Source organism: Lissotriton vulgaris, chromosome 2_1 (genome assembly GCF_964263255.1).
Source record: "Lissotriton vulgaris chromosome 2_1, aLisVul1.2, whole genome shotgun sequence".
Taxonomy (NCBI): domain Eukaryota; kingdom Metazoa; phylum Chordata; class Amphibia; order Caudata; family Salamandridae; genus Lissotriton; species Lissotriton vulgaris.
Genome location: NC_141687.1, coordinates 633,033,415 through 633,056,480, shown reverse-complemented (window position 1 = coordinate 633,056,480; position 23,066 = coordinate 633,033,415). Strand labels below are relative to the sequence as shown.

At 46.3% G+C, this 23,066-nt stretch overlaps 1 pseudogene across 1 annotated transcript in view; it reads left to right on the top strand.

Moving 5' to 3' along the window:
* Positions 1–23,066, top strand: part of LOC147730909 (uncharacterized) — a 119,608-nt pseudogene that overhangs the window by 62,859 nt on the left and 33,683 nt on the right. The window lies entirely within an intron of this gene.

Below are 23,066 nucleotides of genomic sequence, written 5' to 3'. Positions count from 1 at the left end.
GAGTGCATGCCTGCGTTCTAGAGGCGTGCCAGCCAATACAAGCAGGTTCACATACTAATTACTGACAGAAAGCACAGTCCACGTGCAAAAAAAATGTATTTTGAGGCAGAGAAAGAATGAACACAGAAGTGCTGGCCCCAGAGAAGGGGGTGAACGAATGCTCCGTTCAACAAGCAATGCTGCATGAGTTATGTCAAGCTGCTTGTTTTCCCTTTCAAGATATAGACCGAAGCTAAAGTACGTTTCTGCAGCAGGGTTAAAAACAAGTTAACCGTAAGCAGGCAAACAGCGTGCGTGCAGGGAGGGAGCGGGCGGCCGAGCCGTAATAAATCAAGCGCGTGGTGGGAGACGCCATGCGCGTGCACGTCGCCTGTCCGGCGGCAGGCACGCACATAGTTTGTCTCCCTTCGCGAACGAAAGCAACGACCATAGATTCTCGCCAAGGAAAAGCAGCACATGCGCTGCGTTCGCTAGGCGACACCTAACAGTTAGAGACTTTGGGGCTAGTGGACTGTTTTTATAATCCAGCTAATATTGCTAAGACCCCAAAAACTAAATTGAAAAAGGATCTCCTGACTTGTCTAAAGCTATCCAGGGAGCACCTAGAGTTGGCAAAATAAAAAAGTCTTGGAACACACGCTCCTAGTACGTGCTCCAGATGTTGAGCCTTATCTCTCTTTTTATTTCAGTCACACTAAAATATTCAGGTTTGGCATCTCGCACTTTTTGGTTTCTTATCCCCGTAAAGTTTATTGTGATGCTAAACTGGATTTGTGCCCTTGCAACTCCAAGTCCACGCAGAGTACGCTTCATTTCTTGTTCTTCTACACCAAGCCAAGGCTTGAGATTATCATTCCTCTTCTAAAGTTTTTACATTTTAGAAAGTGCCGGCCAGCTCTAGATCATCTTCAGCTTTTAAATGAATTGATCTGTTTAATGATATATATAGATATATTTCTGCAGCTGTTCGTTTGCGTAATGATGTTGCGAAATTATCTTCTTTGTCTTGTATAAATGATTTATTTCTGGATTTTATGGCCCACGGGACGAGGGTCCCTCATGTAGTTTATTACACACTATTTTTAGTTGTTCATGCCATTTCATAGATATATAAATTTATTGAATCATTCTTACTATATCCCGATTATGAATTATTACTGCTTTGTAGTATTTTACCCATTGTCTGTAATCATATATATTTTTAACTCATGTTTTAAATGTTTTTCCTTTATGATGCATTCTTTTATGGCTACAAGTCAGCCTAATAAAGATATTTTGACTGACTGAGACTCTTGCAGTCATAAACATATAGGTGTTCGACATTGCCAAAAGTCCTACAATACCTACAGCCCAAAACTGAACTTTTGGTTGTAATGGTTTTTCCATGTGTAACTATCATGCATCACGTCCTAAAGAAAAAATGATGAATACAAAATGTGTATGATGGAAAGTTATGTATTTTGAAATTTACCCAAGAGTCTGAATTTAGGGTTGGAGGTTAAACCACTTTAAGTTTTAGTTTACCCACAGAGCCATATGCTTTTGAATGTGTTTTTTAAAAATATATGTTTTGTGCACACTGACTTATAATTGGAAGCCAAGCCTATAGAGAAATGTAATTGATAATAACAAATATCCTGTCATTCTGCATTTCTGCAAATGTATAAATCAGTCTATCACACAGGACTGAAGAGGCCTAACAGCCTGATTATGTGAAGATGGGAAACAGCGTTTGGCCAAGGCCGACTTTTGTTGTGGTTATTGTCGCCTATTTTTGGACTAGATGCAGGCGGCACCCAAAGAAAACTAACAGTCCCAGACACTTCTAAAAACTAGAGACGTCAAGGAGTTCGGGGGGTTGTGGTTTTTGCCTGCAACCTGCTACTTTGCAGTAGCCAAACTGCTGATCAAACTTTGTATGAAATCACAGAAAATTCCGACATTTCTGTAAGGGAAAGTTCAGGAATCTGTGGGGAGCAACAAATACCTGCCACCCGGCATAACACTATGTCTCCCAGTAAAAATAATAACCCTCTTGTTTGGGTAGGCCTATCATCAGCCGCAGTATTCAGTTCTGAGGTCAGTAAGCAGCCATGTAAAACTTCGACCCTGGGCTTTTGTGAAAAGTAAAGATCCAGGAAAATCTAGGGTGTTACAGCTTTCAGAGACTTGCAAATAAGTGAAAAGGGACCTCCTGCTTTGATGCGGTTCCTAGGGCAGGGAAAACACTAGAAATAGCAAACAAATACCCTGGCAACCTATGAAATCCAACATCTATTCAAACATACATATTGTCTCAGAAATGCATGGTCAGAACTTGTCTTAATATTCACATATATATCTTTTTATTGTAACTTCGTAAAGGTGAATGGAAAGGGGCGACCACTCGGTCCCCCCGAACGTATGGTAGGGGGCCCGGATCCCCCCGGGAAACCATTTTTGGGGCGGGGGGGCGTGTCTCGGCTGGTATGCCCGAAGCGGCGTAGCCGGGGCGCGCCTTTTCCCGCCCAAGAAGGGTGGTCCTAGACACCTACACCGTTGGCCACGCCCCGTAGGTGTACCAGAGGAGGGTACACGCCCTCCCGAAGAGGAATAAAAGGAGCAACGATCCAAAGAAGCATCCTCTTGTTCCTGTGCTTGGAAGCTGCACCCTCTCGTTGCACGTGAGCCCTCGACGGAACAAGGAGCAATTTTGAGAACTTGTAATTTTTGTGTTTCTCTTCCAGGAGCCTTCTCTTCCAGCGACTTTGGGCCTCCGGATCCAGGACCTCGTCGAGCAGCTAAGCAGCAAGGGTCGAGTGTCCGACGACGATGGCTGGCAAGAAGGCCGGAAAGAAGGCAGGGACGGAGCAGATGCTCCGCATGCTGATGAAAGATATGGCGGGCATGAAAAAGCAGATGGCGGCAATGAACAATACGGGCAGACCGAAGAAGGTTATCGGACCTGCATTGCCGGGAGTAGTCCCCACAGGGAGAGGTAAAAGGGCCAGGAATAGGGCGGCAGGGGGGGAGGCCCCAGTTCCCGAGTCACCCCCGGCAAGCCCAGTTAGTCCAGTCGAGGCCCCGGTACCGATCCCGGATGCAGGCCAACCGATTCCGGTTGTAGTTACGCCCACCAGCGAGGAGGAAATGCCTCCGGAGTTGGCCGCCCAGTTGGCCGCATGGCTTGGAAAGAATACCGAGGGTGCAGCGGCACCCGGAGACACGGCCAAAGAGGCTAGGTTGCTAATGAAGCAGTTGCGGCAATCGCGAGATGCTGCGAAGGCGAATCTCTCTCTTGTCCCCTCACAGATTCCCTCAGAAGAACCAGCGGCTGGCGGTGGAAAATCAGCAGGACCAGCTATGGAGTCTGGTAAGCAGCCATTGCCAATGGCAAATGGGGGGTCTTTTCCCTCAAGAAGGGAGAAAGTAGTTCAGCATATTCCACTGGCCACGAAAGAAATGATTTGGGCTGATAAATATGTAAATATGTTTTCGCTCCTGACTGACCATCACGAGATTGAGTATGTTAAGGCTCAGAAGGATTTGTTGCATCCGAGTGTGTGGCGCGCAAAAATGGCGGGCTTCAGGGTAGATGAGACGATCTCTAATTGGGCCAAGGCCTTTGGGATGTTTACTGCTATTATGGGTGAACGTAAGCCAGAGATTTTGTCTGAATTGGCCTGTTATCAGACACGCATAATGGATTTCTATGAAACATATGAGGGCGATCAATGGAGGGGTTATGACAGTAAGTTTCGTAAGGCCAAGGAGCACGATTCGTCTCTGACGTGGGACTGTCTCGACTCCGTCTCTTGGCAGAAGCAGCTCCTGCCGGGCACGACGAAGTCGTCCTCGCTTGGCGAGTATGGGTCGGCGCCTTCCCGCCATCAATCGGCGGCGCCCTTTCGAGCAAACCCCGCTGGTGATCACCAACCCAGGAGTGGTGGGAATGGGGGTAGGAAAGGGGTTTGCTGGAATTTTAACAGAGGCAAGTGCACGAGGCCACACGGGACATGTAAGTTCAGGCATGAGTGTGCAGGATGCGGAAAATCTTCACACCCTGAGAGTTCGTGCAGAGCCAAGAATGGGGATACCGGGGGTAGAGGAGGTGCCAAACAGGTCTAATATCGGCCAAGGGGTACCACTACTTACCCCCGTAGATATCATGGCAATGATCCCCTGGCTAAACGAATACCCTGATCATGTCTCCGCTGGGGTGTTACGGGACGGCTTCTCGTATGATTTCCGCATCCCGGCGGGGGATTTTCGGGGGGACTCACTGTGTAAAAATCAACTGTCCGTTCAGCAGCACCTGATGGTAGTAGAAAGCAAGATTGCGAAGGAAGTTGCCCGGGGCCGGGTCGCCGGCCCATATAGGCACCCGCCAGTTCCTAATTTCATTTGTTCACCATTGGGAGTAGTCCCCAAGAAGGACCCAGGTGAGTTTAGGTTAATTCATAACTTGTCGGCTCCTAGGGGTCTTTCGGTAAACGATGCGATTGATCCAGGAGTCTGTTCGGTGCGGTACGCATCCTTTGATGAGGCCGTCGCCATGTTGAATCGCCTGGGGCCCGGAGCGCTGATGGCTAAATCGGATATTGAATCAGCATTCCGGTTGCTCCCGGTACACCCTCAGGATCAGCGTCTGTTAGGTTTTGTGTTTCAAGGACGCTATTACATGGATAGATGTATGCCAATGGGTTGCTCCATCTCTTGTGCTTATTTTGAGAAATTCAGCTGTTTTCTGCAATGGGGTTCACCAGAGCTACGGGCTATTCACAGGTTATGCACTACCTAGATGATTTCTTGTTCTTGGGGCCAGCCGGTGACACGGAATGTGCACAGGCTTTGCTGGAATTTTGAAATCTCATGAAACGGTTCGGCGTGCCATTGGCACCGGGGAAAACGGTGGGGCCGTCTACTTCACTCGAGTTTCTTGGAATTGAGCTCGATTCAGTGGAGGGATGCTTCCGTTTGCCCAGGGACAAAGTAATGAAATTTAGGGCCTCACTAGAATTGTGCATTAGCAAAGAAAAGGTAACCCTCCATCAGTTGCAACAAGCGGTGGGCCAGCTTAACTTTGCCCTCAGAGTGATACCAATGGCCCGCCCCTTTTCCCGCTCTATTGCACAAGCCATGGTCGGTCTCAAAGAAGGACACCACCGCACGAGACTGTCTGCAGAGGTTCGCCAGGATATGCGCATATGGTTGGCATTTCTGGCGGATTTCAACGGTCGAGTGGTATGGAGCAAACCACCAGCATCCTCGGAAGAGCTGGGTTTGTGGACCGACTCGGCAGGGAGCGTAGGATTTGGCGCCATCTTTGGTAATCGATGGTCGGCGCAAACATGGCCGACGTGGTGGCACGCCAGTGGGCTCACAGGTAACATTGGGTTTCTTGAGTTGTTCCCCATTTGGGTGGCCCTGAAGGCATGGCCGGACAATTTCCGTGATCGTTCAGTGGTGTTTTGGTCCGATAACATGACCGTGGTTGAATGCATAAATAACCAGGCAGCACGCTGCATGTGGATTTTGAGATTATTAAAGGAAATTGTACTACTGTGCATGAGACTGAACGTTAGGAGGGGATAAGTGGGGACAGGAGGAGTATGTACTGAAGTTTTTAGTAGCACTCCACAAGGCAGGCCGATCAGCAGCAACGGCCAATAGGCACCGGGCCGCCATTGCATTCATGGCGCAGGCGTATGGCATCAGGGACCCTACATCGTCCTTTTTGGTAAAGAAGGCACTGCGAGGGGGCAACGCCTCGAGGGTCATAGAGTAGACGAGAGGCGCCCGATTGGGTTAGAGAGATTGTCCCTGTTGATGTCGGTGCTCCCCGCGATATGTTCCTCCCAGTCCGAAGCAGTGCTATTCCGGGCCGCTTTCGCATTAGCATTCCATGGGGCTATGCGGGTGAGCGAGCTGGTGGCAAGAAATAAGAAGGATATGGGGGGAGGCCTGTGTCGGGAACACGTTCAGATCAAGGGTGATTCAATGGTAATCATAATAGTCAGGTCTAAAACCGATCAGGGTGCGATGGGGGACAGTATTCTTGTCCAGCGCATGCGAGGGTCCCCCATGTGCCCGGTGCAGTGCGTTGAGGAATATCTGGCGCAAAGGGCGGTAGCATGGGGGGGAAGCTTGCTGAGACACACCTACGCCACCCCACTGACAAGGTTTCAGTTTCAGCGGGTGTTAACGTTGGCAATCGCGGCAGCGGGCTTGGACCCGAGCGATTTTGGGACCCATTCCTTCAGGATAGGGGCTACTACAGAAGCTACAGCCAGGGGTCAGAGTGTGGAAATGGTGAAACAATTGGGACGATGGTCCTCGAACTGTTATAAAAGGTATGTGCGGTTGCACATGTTGTGAAGCTAATGTCATGCACTCGCGCTTCTTGTCTTTTGTTTGGTTTACAGTTTTGCGAGCTTGCGAGGCGGGGCAGACTGTGCAGTCGACCCAACACCTGGGGACCAGCGGTCAAAGACCACCGGCTGAGGAAAGAGTGGTGTGGGTCGTGGGCCACTCATACGTGAGGCGTGCCGCGGACTTATTCAAAGCAGGTGAAATGATTCACGCAGCTGGGGAATACGGGTACAGGGTGACCTTCCACGGAAGGGGCGGGCTCTGTATTGACCAGTTTCAATGTTTTGTCGAGGGACTCTTAGGGCGGACAAGGTCACCGCCGTCTATAATCATAGTGCATCTGGGAGGCAATGATTTGGTGGCGCTCGGTCGGCGAGTACTCCTCGAGCGGGTTCTATCCACTGTTAGCTGGTTGGCAAAGAGGATTCCGGGGTGCATGATAGCATGGTCACACATGATTCCAAGGAAGGTGTGGCGGGGGGCCCTCTCTGTGTCGGCTTTGAATCATTCAGTAAAGAAAGTAAATAACAAGCTTGGTAGATTGTGTCGTTCAGCACAGTTGCACAGTATTCCGCATGGATGTATTCGGGGGGATCACATGTATCTCGAAGATGGGGTTCATCTGTCCCGGGAAGGGAATGTCTTACTCATAGGAGACTTCATAGCATGGTTAAGGGGTTTGTGTAAGCATGACCTTTAGTAGGAGTGGGGGGTCCGGATAGCCGGTCAACTATCCGGCCTGTGGTGGTAAGGTCATGATCGGTGAGCAGTAATTTCAAGATCCCTAGAGGAAGGGCGCCACCCATTATGGATGGGAGCGCCCGGGGGGAGGCGGCCATTGGCCCCTCACATGGGGAGGTGGCACCCACTAAGTATGGGGTCGCCGAAGGGAAGGCGGTCATAGGCCCCTCGCAGGGGAAGAGGCGGCTCGATGCCCCTCCTAGGAATTTCCCGGGGCCAAAGATATCTGCGACGGCGGATGTGATGAGCAGTGTGGGGTGGGAGGGGGGTCCACGCTACCTTCTAGACACCTCACACGAGTCCTCGGACGACCATTAAGATAGCGTCGAGTTAAATAAGGGGCCCCCGCTAAGACGAGGGAAATTGGAAGTTGGCACAGAGGTACAGTCCTCTGTGCGCCCGCCCCTTACACCGTGAGGGGGGAGTTCTGGTAGTAGGGATCTGACACCGGTTACGACCTTGCCGTTGGCCCGTAATGATAGGATGTACAATTTTTTTAGAAAGTATGCATTTGCAGGATGTTTAGACTCGGCTAGGATAACCTTTGTATTAGTGATTTGTTAAGGTTAGCCAATAAACGTGACTGCATCGTATGTATATATGAAAATTGTACATGATATGAAACTGTTAATTTTATGTTTTAATTTTGTTTCATATTTTAATAAATACGGCCGGGAGGGTAACTCCCTCCCGCCTTCCAAAAGTTCAGAACTGCATCCGTCTTCCCATCCTTGGGGATTGTGTTGGGAGGGGGTGATAGGCATCCCGGCCATATGGAAAGGGGCGACCACTCGGTCCCCCCGAACGTATGGTAGGGGGCCCGGATCCCCCCGGGAAACCATTTTTGGGGCGGGGGGCGTGTCTCGGCTGGTATGCCCGAAGCGGCGTAGCCGGGGCACGCCTTTTCCCGCCCAAGAAGGGTGGTCCTAGACACCTACACCGTTGGCCACGCCCCGTAGGCGTACCAGAGGAGGGTACACGCCCTCCCGAAGAGGAATAAAAGGAGCAACGATCCAAAGAAGCATCCTCTTGTTCCTGTGCTTGGAAGCTGCACCCTCTCGTTGCACGTGAGCCCTCGACGGAACAAGGAGCAATTTTGACCCACCCACCAGCCCCTTATGGCAACGTTAGTAGTGCAATGAAGTTGATTTGCTTTGATAGTGTCTTTTTTCTCCAAGGTTTTTGCATGTAATAAAGATGTCAAGTTTGAACGGCAATAAAATGACTTGCTTCATAACATGTTTTTCACTCAGTTTAGCGGAGTATCACAGTCTAATTGACAATGTGTTGCATGTGTAGATAAGAGGATCAATATTACAATGTTCACTTTAACCGCTTTTATCACTCTCTTCATTAGGTTCAAAAACGTCGTATTTATTTTTGGTCGGGCGGTAAGGTCATGATCGGTGAGCAGTAATTTCAAGATCCCTAGAGGAAGGGCGCCACCCATTATGGATGGGAGCGCCCGGGGGGAGGCGGCCATTGGCCCCTCACACGGGGAGGCGGCACCCACTAAGTATGGGGTCGCCGAAGGGAAGGCGGTCATAGGCCCCTCCCAGGGGAGGAGGCGGCTCGATGCCCCTCCTAGGAATTTCCCGGGGCCAAAGATATCCGCGACGGCGGATGTGATGAGCAGTGTGGGGTGGGAGGGGGGTCCACGCTACCTTCTAGACACCTCACACGAGTCCTCGGACGACCATTAAGATGGCGTCGAGTTAAATAAGGGGCCCCCGCTAAGACAAGGGAAATTGGAAGTTGGCACAGAGGTACAGTCCTCTGTGCGCCCGCCCCTCACACCGTGAGGGGGGAGTTCTGGTAGTAGGGATCTGACACCGGTTACGACCTTGCCGTTGGCCCGTAATGATAGGATGTACAATTTTTTAGAAAGTATGCATTTGCAGGATGTTTAGACTCGGCTAGGATAACCTTTGTATTAGAGATTTGTTAAGGTTAGCCAATAAACGTGACTGCATCGTATGTATAAATGAAAATTGTACATGATATGAAACTGTTAATTTTATGTTTTCATTTTGTTTCATATTTTAATAAATACGGCCGGGAGGGTAACTCCCTCCCGCCTTCCAAAAGTTCAGAACTGCATCCGTCTTCCCATCCTTGGGGATTGTGTTGGGAGGGGGTGATAGGCATCCCGGCCATATGATGTTTTAATTTGAAGATTTCAGTATTTTGAGAACTGCAATAGTGAAGGAAGGAACGAATGTCATGATGTTGGACCTTTACAAATTTGCAATAAAAGTATATATTTGTTAACAATAAGACAACCTTTCTGGGCAATGCCTTTCTGAAACAATATATATATTTGAATGGATGTTGGAAATCTGAGGTTGTTGGGATATTTCTTTGCTATTTGCAGAGACCTGCAAACATAACTATGCCTGGAAAAAAACGTATGTATTGTGGGGGCGATGTCCACTGTTTTTTGGTGTTGCAGCAGATGGTATTATTTTCTAAACGTTTTGATTGATGGACATGTTGACATCTGACCAGGATATGGGATGGGTAGTGAATGGAGTAAATTGATGCAATCTTGCTGTGCTTCAACAGTGGAACACAGTTTTCAAGACAGTGCCTTTAGCACCCTCTTTGTCCTCCTGCAAGGTTTTAACATTCCGTCCAGCCAACTTTTCAAACGGTCAAGTAAGTGTACCTCAGGGCAGGGTAATTTAGACTTTAGTCTTTAGAGCCTCCTTATAGAAAACAATGTATGCATCTTTCCTCCAAATGACATAACCCTAGACACTGTTTTAACAGTGTTTCATGACTACTGCATACATAGCTTGTTGAAATTCAAGTTATTTGTTGAGGGCTAAAGTCTAACACAGAACATCAAATATGATATTTAGATACTTCACTATGCACTCAGGCCATCCGAGGCTCCCCCTTCTGGTCCGGTGCAAAGTGGTCATTAAACCTCTTGAGGGATCCTTACCTACTCTGATAAGTTCTTTGCTGTCCCTTGCATTCACTCTGGAAACTCTCACAAACACTCAACTTCACCCTCAAAACTCCTCTCTTGGTTAAGACTATCACCCAACTGAGGAGAGCTTCACTGCTCCCATATTTCCTCACTTAGTGCATCAGAGATCTACAACCCCTCCTCAGTTTCCTTTGTATCCGGTTGATCCCCTTACTAGCTCCAGCAAGCCAATTGAATTCTTACAGGACTTAATTCCTTGGACCTAGGTAAATGAACGATACTGAGTGGAGTGGCAATATTATTAAGTGCAACAAAATTGTTGTTTGGTATTCTTTCTTAAATACTTTAAGTACAATTGAATGGGCATGCTTCATTTAGCTTGTGTGTTTATTGAAGACATTACTAAATACCTGTTTTCCCCTTCTTCTTTTGAAATCAAACAAAATGTCTGCACTTTTTCTGGGTAAGTGATTTCCCTTTACTAGGGGAGCTCCTAAAATGATTTTCACAACTCTGATGTGTTGGGCAGTGTATGAAGAGACAAGGTCATATTTTTACATGATGACCAGCTGGTGTAACCTTGACATCTCCTCTGGAATACGTAAGGACTGCAGTGTAGATTGGGGTGGGGTGGTGCTCCCCTTTTGTTTTGTTTACTTCTGCTCTGTTTATCAACACAAAGCGGAGTTTGTAGCATCTGCATCAACACTGCAGGAATGTGAACACCAGGTTTTTAGGTCAAAGCCTAGAGCTGCGCACATGCGCAGTCTCGCTGGTGAGATTTAGTGTTATCAGGAGGTTTCGGTAACTGGCTTTAAGCCCCGCCCCTCTTTCCCATTGGCCGGCGTCACAGTGGCCAGCCATTGGAAAGAGCTCTATCTGACATATTCTTTTCTCTCTTTGAGCTGTCCCACTTGGACGGGCTCACTTGACTTACTCCCGTTGCAAAAGGAATCTTATCTTTATGGGCCCATGTGTTTTAAACACATGGCCCCATAAAGACAAGCTCCGCGGCGTGTTTATTTTTGCATCTGGCTTTCACTTTAAAGTGAAAGCAAGATGCAAAAATAGACCGTGGCTGCCTGGCGAATGCTTGCTTAGTTAATTGTTGGGTTTCTGTGTGTGGCTCCATTCTTAGATTCATTCTTTATTACAGCGTTGCTGTATTTTCAAAATGGTATCTCTTTGTGTTTCATTGTTCCACTAAGCACTAGCCTGGCTTGTGCCCTACTGCCCTTTCAGAGCCACCTTCAGAACATCTCTCAATTTTCACTCCGGTGTCTCTGCATCTCATGTTCCTGGTAGGTATTTGGTGTTAGGTCCCAGCTTCCTGTTGCACGGTCTCTAACGATGTGTGTCATTTGTATGCATACACGCGCATTTATTTGTGCAACTTGAATGCACACCGTGCTGTGACAGGAGCTCTAACCAGGGCGAGACTGATACGAGGTCTGACCTCCGCGGGCCCTCGGCTTATCCCTCACCACGCCGCTTCACTTGAGCATGGAAACCCATTGATTTTAGTGTATACAAGAAAATATTACATCTGCCTAATTGTTACAGGTCCATAGCGGAATGAGAGTAATCAAGCGGTCCTTTTAATGCTGCGAGCAGCATGCCTGCGCCCAAGATCGATAGGTACTTTGTCAGATATGCTCTCTGAGGTCCCCGGCCTGTCCCCTGCCCTGCTGCCCGCGCCTTATTGGAAAATAGTTTGGCCGAGTCAGCAGTCCGCATTATCCAAAATCAAAGGCACCCGCCGAGCCAATGAGAAGCCGTATTTATGGGCTGGTAATTAAAAGGTGCTCAATCAGCCGTGTGCCTGTATCAAGAGTTATTTATTTATTTGTTCAATTACTTTAAAAAGGGATGTGCTGGCGACCTTTAGACACACTCGAGTGACAGGATAAGTGAGCCATATTTAATGATCACTTATGCCCTGCAGTTCCTTAATTTAGACCAAGGGAGAAGACGTTTGAGCTGCCTTAGCATAAGAGTAAATGGAAGTTTCTCGTAATTTGTAATATTTGCAAAGCTGAGAGTAAACAACAGCTTGCACTATTGACACGTCTCAGAGGAATTTACATTTGAAAGTCTGTGGTGGTTTACGAGGAAAGGAAGTGGCCGCAGAAGAGGTTAAAGCTGTCTTCAAGTAGGAACAGCCAGTGTTAGATGGCGGAGCGCAGGGATGCAAAGGTATGCTTTATTTAGCGCTACGTTATGTTTTCTTTCTACTACATATTCTCTACTACTCTCTTCTACACACTCGCTACTCTCTACTATTCTCTTCTACACACTCCTACACACTCTCTACTACTCTACTATTCTCTACTACTCACTCTCCACTATACATTCTCTACTACACACTCTACTACTCTCAACTACACACTCTCTACTATTCTCTACTTCTCACTCTCTACTTCTCACTCTCTACTTCTCACTCTCTACTACACACTGCCTACTACACACTGTCTACTACATACTTTCTACTTCTCTCTCTACTACACACTCTCTACTACTGTACTATTCACTCTACTACTCACTCTACTACTCTCTACTACACACTCTTAGCAAGTTAGAAAATAAACTACATGTGTTGTTTGAGATGTTATGAACTTACTTATGGTTTTCCGTTCTTTCCGTCCCGGAACCTCATAGCCCAAAACTCTCTTACCAAATGCACAGGCCTTGCATTTTCCACTTGCAATTGCCCCTGTAAACTAAAATATATAGGTAGCACGAACCATTGTGTCAAAGTAAGAATCCTGGAACACATGCTGGCAATTGTAAACAAGGACATGAGCTACCCGGTGGCAAGACATTTTGCCATCAAACATCAAAGCAATAGAGATCTACTCCAATACTTTGGACTAGACTATGTACCCCAGCATGTGAGAGGAGGAGACCGGGTACTGAAACTTAGAAGATTGGAATCTAGATTCATAATAGATTTACAAACCAAGAGTCCTAAAGGTCTGAACAGCGGGGAGGAACTGGCAGTTCACATAGGGAGCTAGGACATTCCAGTCTTACAGCCTTCCTTTAGACATGTCCAAAAATATGTGTTCTTTTGTAACTGTGTAACATGAGCGATGTGCCGATAACACAGCGTTATTTTTGAGGTCATTAGGCGCTTCCAGGCATAGGAATCGCCATTTGCCGATCCACGGCTAGATCTTGAACAAGTAAAGTGCATGCAAGCCGACTGTTGCATTAATATCATGCAAGTTTGGATAATGTAAATATATTTGTATATTGTGTAAATATCGATGTGTATATATAATTTATTTGTATATTGAGGCTTTTGTACATTACAAGATGGCGCTCACCACATAGCGATGTTGAGTAGTCCTACCTCACTTTCGCATCTGTTACTCGTGGTTTTAAATAAACGCTGCCTCAGTTCACATGTTGTGAACACACTGAAGAAGGGAGAAACCCGAAACGCGTTTGTGAATATATATATATGTGTATATATATATATATATATATATATATATATATATATATATATATATATATATATATATATATATATATATATATATATGCATGTTATGTACCTGGAAGTTTGAAAAACACTAAAAAAATCAAAGCTAAAAAACCACCTAATTACAAATAGAATTGCTTTAACTTAAACAAGGGCGCGACCTATTGCATTTTCAATGCTTGTTAAAAAAATGTGAGGCCTTGCAACATCTGCACTCGGCATTCCCTACTCATTGAAGACCACTGCCATAGGCTGGTCTTTAAGTTGCTCTCCAAATCCAGAGGACTAAGATTAAGCAGTTGCTGCTGCCATTAACACGGATGGTGTCTTAAAACATAGATTTTTGTTTTCATTAATCTAATCTAGAACTGCTTTTTGATTAACTTGCCCATGAATGATATATTAGTCAATTGTAAATAACCAAACGGGTCAACTGTGTTAATTTTAGTAGGGGTGTTAGAATCTGTCCAATCTTCGTTACTGTGTGATGCGAGAAAACCATTTTCTGTGTTCAGGAGATGTGTGACTGTGTCTCCGGCGAGGGGTTCATGGTTGAAGAGGGCCTGATGATGATTATGCATGAGGTGGCATGGGCAGGTTTTGGAGGCCTGTAAGAGTGAGTGAGTTGAAGACTGTCCAGTGTGGTGAGGTGTGAAGGCTGGATTAGCAGTACTGTGAAATTGTACCATTGATGTCAGTATGCTGGCAGCATTGTTAGTTTTGGTATGCATTCAATGGTTTGTATTCCACGTCTTGAAATGATGTGGAATTTAGGCTGTCTCAACCAAGTGTTGCATCTTTGATGAGTGCTCTCCTTCCATGTGAATTATCATGGATGGCAAATGACTAGTTATTTTTTAGCTGATGACACAAGGTTTCTACTAATGGAGCTAACAATGTTTAGTTTTGTAAGGTCTTTTTGGAGCCCAGTTTTTCAGCCTAATGTTTGTCTGAGATTGTATCATATTATGTCTGCAAGTTCTTGAGAGTACTTCAGTGCAGGCTAAATTCTGGGCACTGGATGCTTGTTTTCAAGGGTGTGTGGATGTAAATGTTGCCTTGTAGTGTGAAGTAGTGCAGTGCACCTAGTTGGGAGTTGACATTAGAGATTAGATTTGAGGATGACGCCACTGTAATTAGGTTTTGATGGAGCAGCTCAGGAGGAAGTTTATGTTTTTCGTTCTAGAAAGAGAAGGTTCAACTGTAAAAGTGGCCTCACAGAGTAATTGACTTAGGAGGTGTCCTGTTATCTGTGGGGAAAGGAAACATCTTTATTGGGACACAATCAGGTTTCAAGTTGGTATCCCAAAGAAATATACCAAAGGTCTTAATCACCAGAAAAAAGGCAGATTTTTAGATACCTTCAAAAGACACCTCAGATCAGGAATCTCCATCAGAAGGTGAGGTTGGCTGGAGACCTATCAGATTTATAAGATCACCTTACGAGGTACACCTACTTCTTGTGAATAAGACCAACATCAGTTAGACATAATGGATAAATGTATTGTTACTGGGTTGAAATGCTGTAGAAGAGTGTAAGAAGATTATTGCACAGATTCCACCTGAATCCACTGCTGTACCTAGGCTGTCAGTCAAAGTCTCCAATACATAGCCCTTTCAGGCTCTGGTCATAACCCAGCCTGGTAGTGATGGATCACAATTTGTGCTTTTATCATTTTTTTTTTTTTTTTGCTACAGCATTTTTCTAATAATTCATCCAAGTTTCGTAGATTTGAAATAGGCAGAAAATGTAACTAATTTTGAGCGTGGATAGATACTTTTTGCTTTTTCAGCTATATTGTACTCTAAATCGATTTTAAAAGAGGAGTTTACCAAATTGTACATTAGCTGAGCTGTTATGGGGACTAATTCATGTAGGACTCTCCATGAACTTACTCTTAGCAGGAGTCCAGAAGATTTCCTTTTCTCCATCAGGTCCAGTTTATCATCTGAGCAAAGGGTAAAAAATGCAGTTTGAATGTCAGGAACCGATTTTTTTCCTCTCCATATGTTTTCTGTCAAAGCTATGGTCTTGTATAATGTTGAAACACATACGTTGGCAGTGTCAATGTATAGATCAGCACTAAGTGCATAACCAGTGTCATGGACGTCAATTCACTAAAATGCCAGGGGTAGCGCTAGTGACATAACACCCCCTTTGACCTTCACTTTCACTCGCACACACGTTTACACATAAACAAACATTCACACTCTTTCTCATGTAAACACTCGCCCGCAAGGATGTACACTGCATACATTTATAAGCATGTTTTACTTAGCACAGCTGCCAGAGAAGGTCATGTGCCAGCTAATTGTACTCACTCCATTTTTATTATACTAACAGTGAAAAATGTAATATAATTAACGATGAGTGTCCTAAAAAAATAAGAGAAAATCAAGAGCCGTCCATAAGGACAAGCTGACTGTGTTCCTGGCACTTATTTTGCCACCTCTGAAGCCAAGGGTCGCAAATGCAGTGCTAGAGGACGCAAGGGCACGGCAGAGGTCACAGCTGTTACCACTGGCGACCCCTAAATCATATCCAGGACCAGAGTGTGCTTTAGAAGCATATTCAAGAAATAAAAGTTACACATGTAGTAAGTTTACAGCAAAAACTCTTTAATTTCAAAAACAGAAAGATTGTGCGCTGTTTGTCATGATCTCTGTTGGTTTTTCGGGATTGGCAGAGCCTGCTAAAGCTCTGTTCTCTACGGGGGAACATGTTCAGTTTACACAAATCATGTATTTTTTTTAAACCTGAGACAGCTACAGCTTGATGCTTTTTCGGTGCAAACAAAGAAATCTTCTGCAGCATGTAAGGTGCTGATCACCCATCCCCTAACCAGAGGGTTTCACATATCCTCTTATGGCAGCATCATTCAATGAGATGATAGAGATTTAAGGGATGTATGAGGAAGAGAAAAAAGGCAATGAAATATGGGCAGATCTGATTCTGTGTTAACAAAGTCTTCAAGCTCGAAAGAGGAGATGATGCTGGGGATACTGAAAGTGTTGCAGGGATTCTGCACATGCACAGAACTATGCGCAGGATTATGGGACCTCAGTGTATAGGGTCTAAGCCTTCCACCACCTTAGTGCCCAGAACCGACTAGCTATAGTGTCTCACTTTCTCCCTACACACTCCCGAAGAAGCAATTGATTAGACGCTTCAGCACACAACGCTTCCGGATCTCTCCGGAATCGCGGTAACAAGACACACCATTTCACTCACACACTCATACTTGTCCACAATAAGAACTGACCAAGACACAAATATAGTTTATTTTAACCATTGTGCGCTAAAATCCAGTATACTGGCCACAACAAGCAGAAAAACGCCTAACACTAATATAGTTAGCATTGCAGGTAGGCCATATATTATAAAGGGAGATTTCATCATATAAAGATAATGGAGAAATGACTATAGTTCCTAACCTCCCTACCCTTGGTAAGAAGAAGTATTATTATATAATAGAAGATCTCTGGGTTTTGTCAGCAGGCCACATAACTTAGACTATAGATGGTATTTCTACATCGTAGGTGCGTGTTGCTCTTCTCCCTGAAAACATCCTACGCCAAGTGTGCTTTACCTAAACATATATCACCATAATATCAAAGTACGCGTCTCCAGCAGCAGCTTGTAGAAATGACACTGACACAGAGTGTATATAAGCTTTATTCCAACAAGCTCTTCATGGCAGTAACGGAGCATCGCTTGTGAATATTCCATAAGGAAAGAGCATGAGGCTGGATGCAGCCAAGCCCAAGGAAAGAACTATGCCTGTTTCAACACCCCCCCTCCCTTCTACCCAAAAGACAACAAAGATACAAAACAGTGAATGAATGGAAGGAAAAGTAATACAGGAAGTAGAGACACAAATCATGAGTAAGTTGAAAAATATCAGGTGAGTACGTAATCAGCCAAATAGCAAGGCGGTCTGCGTGACCGGTCAAGGGTGGGGAAAACTCAGGCCCCAAAGGAGGGGAAGAACTACAAGGAAGCAATCTGGGAGCAACGCCTGAGCTACTCCCAGAGCCAGCCTCGCAACTCCCAGCCGAATTGTTGACCCTGAGGTCAGCATCGCTCATAAGCCAGAACCCAATGGCACTGTTGTCAGAACTACTGCTGAGGGGCCCAGTTGCTTTTGCTCCCTAGTCACCTCCATTGCAATACAATGCAACCTTGCGCTTGCTCCACTTGTTGCCATTGTCAATCAAGACATAGTTGTTGAAAGCTTGCTTCACTCTATAGGGCCCCCAGAACTTGGACAGCCCCTTGCTGGGTATTCGTGTTTGATTTTTACCCAGTCACCAGCGAATACACCCTTTGCGTTAGGACTGCCACTAAAACCCTTAGTAGCTGTTTACTTAGGAGAAAAAAGCCTGATGGGTAAGAGTTTGGTGCCAGGCTTCCTTCCACGCATTTTCTCAAACGGGGAAATACCAGTCACACTATGCACAGTGGTGCGATGCACCCAAACCATCTCATCAACCATTTCTCTGGGGGCCCTATTGAGTGGGAGTTATAAGGATGGCTAATCTGCTGAACCTTTACTGGCTTCTCCTGGACTTAACACTTTAACCAAGGGCTTGTGGTCGATGCATTGCAAATATCAAGGCCCCACAAAAAGGTCCTGAAATGTTTGACAGACCAAGCAGCTGCCAGCACTTCACGCTTGATGACCGAATATTTACACTCATACTCAAGGAGCGGAAGGCAAACGCCACAGTTCTCTCAAGCCCGGCATGGACTTGATGCAGGACAGCACCCAGTCCACAAGCACTGACATCAACAATAAGAAAAGTAGACAGGTTGGTGTCAAAGTGTGCAAGAACACCAGCTTCACAAATGTCCTTCCTAATAAGGTCAAAAGCAAACTGTTGAGTATCACCCCAGGCAAAGGAACACCCCTTCCTTAACAAAAACCCAAGGGCCTCGCTGAAAAAAACTGGCAGCGGAAGACAGCCCAGAAGGCAGTCTTTTAAATTTAAATGCGCCCTCCATGGTGATAAACGTTGTGAGGACTTTGGATTCTGAAACACAAAAAAGAGGCCACGGGTCCAACAAAATGCGGTTTGGGATGCAACAAAATATGATCTACCATGTACTGAACGGGAATCCCTTTAAGGATGATTCCCCCCACACACCAGAGGTGTCATTTTCATTATAGGGGTGTCTCCTCGCGTAGAAGACCTAGTCTCTACGCGGGCTACAACCCCCTCGCTGCGAAGGAGGAGAACAGGGATATTTTAATGTAGACGAGGCAGGTTGAACTAAAACCCTGTGTGTGCATGGTGTGCGTTATACGAGGTGCAGTGCTAGAGTGTAGGTGGTTAAAACTGGCTGCAAGGTTAGCTAAGTATCAACTTTAATCTGCTACCTTGTGACCGGATTAAAAACAAGTAACTGACATTACAGCTGCCATCATTAGAGGCTTCTGTATTAGTGTGTGACCAACATGTTTCGGCCTAAGGACCTAAGGACCTATCAGAGTGTCATGGCCTTCATCAGGGTCGAAAAAGAGAGGTTTCCCTTGGCCCAACAAATTAGAAATATCTCGATTCTAAACAGTAACTAATAAGATTTAAAAATACCATAGCAAAATTCATACAAAAGTATTGTTTTTATTTTATATTTAAAAAAAGGATTTCTTGCCTTATTCTTCAAAGTCACATTCAATTATACACAATCTAAAATTGTACTTATTGCTAGCATATCATATACTTAAAACATAATTCATCAGGGTCGAACATACAGCTACTGCAACAAAGTGAGGTAAAATGAGGTACATGCGCATGTGAAAGATAATGCACAGTAACGACGGTGTATTATACTGAACAAGTGGTTCTGCTGTTCAGTATGTTCACCGTTGGAACCATCAATGGTAAAATAATTCACTGCATCTGTCCAGGCCTACTAGCCATAGGGTGCATGCGCCAATCCAACCGCTCGTGGGTAGCATGGAGGTATGGGGCACACGTCCTCAGGACAGGTCTTTGGATTCATCATGTAACTTTATTTGGTGATAAGCACTTTTCAAATCAAGTTTTGAAAAGTACTTACCACCCTTAAGCAAAGGTAATTGCACATTAATGTTGGGAAGGAGAATAGCATCAGTAACAACATGCTGGTTCAAACTGTGAAGGTCCACACAGAACCTGAGCTTGCCATCATTCTTCTTGGTGATGACCACCGGATAGACCCATTCACTCGCCTCAAACGGTTCTATGACCCCATCTCTGAGCATGTCATTCAACATTTTTTTTTACTTCACCCCTCACAATGACAGAGACCCTCCTCAACTCTTGCTTGATTGGGCTGGTACCTTCCTTTAAGATGATTTTATGGGTATACCCCTGCATTCGCCTAGCCATCTTCCAAAAACCTCATCCATCTCTCTCAAAACTTCTTTGGAAGAGTCTGCCAAGCACAAGACTTGACCTTCAGCATGGGGATCGATGACGATGTGAAGGACAAATTGATGCCCCCAAACCAGGATGGGGGGCCCATCCTCCGCAACATAAACCTTACACTCCACTTGTCTTGACTTGAAAACGATGGGAGTAGTGAAGAAGCCAAGCACATCAATAGACTCGCCCTGGTACCCTCTTGGGTTGATGTGCCAAGGCAGGAGAGTAACCTCTGGCCACTTTTTTCCACAACCACTTCGGTATGATGGTGTAGAGGGAACCACAGACCACAATCAGATCCACTTGTTTTCCCAGGATTCCGAAAACAGCCTTTGATCGGCGTTTTTTCCCTTCAGCACTGCCACAGGGAAGAACCATTAACACCCGTTCTTCTCCATCCCAGTCTGTGCTTCAGTCCTCAGCAACAGCAACTATGGACCTGTCTGAAGCTTTGCACATCCGGGCATAGTGTCCCTTGCGTCCACACTTCCTGCAGTCTTGTTTGGTCGCAAAACACTACTTGGAATCACTCGCATGGAATGAACTGCCACACCTAAAGCAGCCCCTGGACTTTGCACCTCTCAGGAGCCTTGGATTAGACTTGTCAGTTGTAAACTTCTTTGTAATATCCTTTTTCTCAACATCCGCCACATCATCCATTGCACAGTCTTTCTTGCTCATGGCGAGCATGGACCGCTCGGACTCCTCAACCACTTTGGCAATAGAGATGGCATCCTTCAAAGTGGGGTTTTTTGCAGCCCAAAGTTGTTCTTGCGCCTGGCAGTTAACAATCAACTGATCTCTAATGAGTTCATCTGCCATTCGACCAAATTTGCACTTAATGAAAAATTCGCACAAAACGGAGACAAACTCATCCATGGACTCGTCTGCCTTTTGTGGTCTGGTATACAATTTGTAACGTGATAACAAAATGTTTTCTTTTTTAGCAAATCTTTCTCAAGGCGTTGCTTGGCTTCTGAGAAAACATCTTCAACAGGTGGATTGTTACTCCCGAGCATCCGAGGTAGATACTTGTAAACGCGATGTGCCTCTTTTCTTATTGTTCCGAGAAGGAGTGATTTTTTCCTTTCAGGTGAAAACTCAAGCCAATCTTGAACAACAATATAGTTTTCAAAAAGGTCAAACCACTCCTCTCATGGCATGGACGGTTGACCTGGCTGGGCAAGGATGGACAGAGGAATTACTATGGATGAGACTGCCATGTTGAAATTGAACGTAAAATCAAAGGCACATAAGCAAAGTGAATGAAAACTACTCCAACAATTTCCGAAAATCAAAGAACAGTGCCAGATTAAAGTTGACTAGCTGGGGCTAAGCAGATACACGTTAGCTTTGTTTAAACTTAAAACGTTAATAAAATTGTAAAATTTGCAGGCTTGTGATGCTAAAAGCAGCCAGCAGGATTCTCACACGATTACAAGAGCCTTTCCTCTAATACGTCACAGCACTGACTCCATAACCACAGGAAACATCAGACTCTGTGAAAGCCTGCAATGAGATGCACACCAAAAGGATTTTTCCGAAGATAAGATGCGCTGTCTTGTTTGTCCTTCAACCATAAATTTAATTTAAAAAAATAATAAAAACACAGCGCACATGAAGAACCTTTACGTTCCTCACCAAAGATCCTCACCTTTAATTATTCTGCGAGCGTGTGCTCTACAAACACGGGGAAGGCCTGTCACTTCCAGACACTGTTCATTGCCCCAGCTTCCCTTCACCTCACCTCACGAGAAAAGCTTTTCCGATCAGGGGCGTAACAAACGCCCCCGCAGGCCCCGCGGTGCGAGGGGGGCCCACTCTCCTCTGTTAATGAAGGGGCCCCCCCACCCCCGGCCCTCATCAGCTCTTCTGATAGCTGTGAGAGGCTTGCGCTGAAGCAAGCCTCTCTCCCTCTGTAGCAGGTGCAGGCTGTCTGCAGCCTGCTCTGAGCCCCCCGCCCCTCCCTCTGACTGAAGTGAAACAAAGTATCAACATTGTTTCTCTCCAGTCAGAGGCCCAGGACAAGGGTGGGGGGCCCCAGAGACAGCACTCCACTGCTCCTCTGAGGCAGCACAGAGCAGGGACCCTGACGGGGGGGCTGGAGGCCCCAGAGAGCAGGAGGTAGCACAGAGCAGGGACCCTGACTAGGACAGAGGGGGGGGGGAGAGGGGGGCTGGGGGCCCCAGAGAGCAGGAGGTAGCACAGAGCAGGGACCCTGACAAGGAGAGAAAGGGGGTGCTGGGGGCCACAGAGAGCAGGAGGCAGCACAGAGCAAAGACCCTGACAAGTAGAGGGGGGAGGAGGGGGGGCTGGGGGCCCCAGAGAGCAAAAGGTAACACAGAGCAGGGACCCTGACAAGGAGAGGGGGGGGCTGGGGGACCCAGAGAGCAGGAGGCAGCACAGAGCAGGGACCCTGACTAGGAGAGAGGGGGGCTGGGGTCCCAGAGAGCAGGAGGCAGCACAGAGCACTGCTCGGGACCCTGACAAGGACGGGGGGCTGGGGGCTGGGGGCTGGGGGCCCCCAGAGAGAGCATTCTCCAGGGCAAAGCTCATATGAGAAGGGATGAGGCAGCAAAATTGTGCCCTCAGGTAAGCACTCTTGTTAGAAGCACCATGTGGGCGTCTGCGGGGGTAGGGGGTGGGGAAGGGGGGGCCGAGAAGGATGCAAGGCAGATGGGAGAAGGGTGCAAGGTAGAGAGGAGAAGGGTGCAAGGCGGAGAGGAGATGGGTGCAAGGCGGAGAGGAGAAGGGTGCAAGGCAGAGGGGAGAAGGATGCAAGGCAGAAAGGAGAAGGGTGCAAGGCAGAGGGGAGAAGGGTGCAAGGTAGAGGGCTGTTTTTTCTGTGGTATGGCCTCTTGGGAAAGGTCATGACAATTAAGGATTATGTTGCAATGAAATCCTTTGAAATGCTAAACCACATCAAGCTACCAACTAGGTGGGCCAACAATGTAATTCTTGCAGTACGTCAGAGAAACAGAGAAAATCAGAGGGTGTTGATTAGTTACCTCCAATTAGGCATTTCAGTTCAATACAAATCAGACTGTACTTCAAACCGCCTGATACTTTTTTCCAGTTGTGTCATGTGTGGTTTTGACTTACTGGGCTCACCTTAAAATGTTCCTTGTTTTTTAC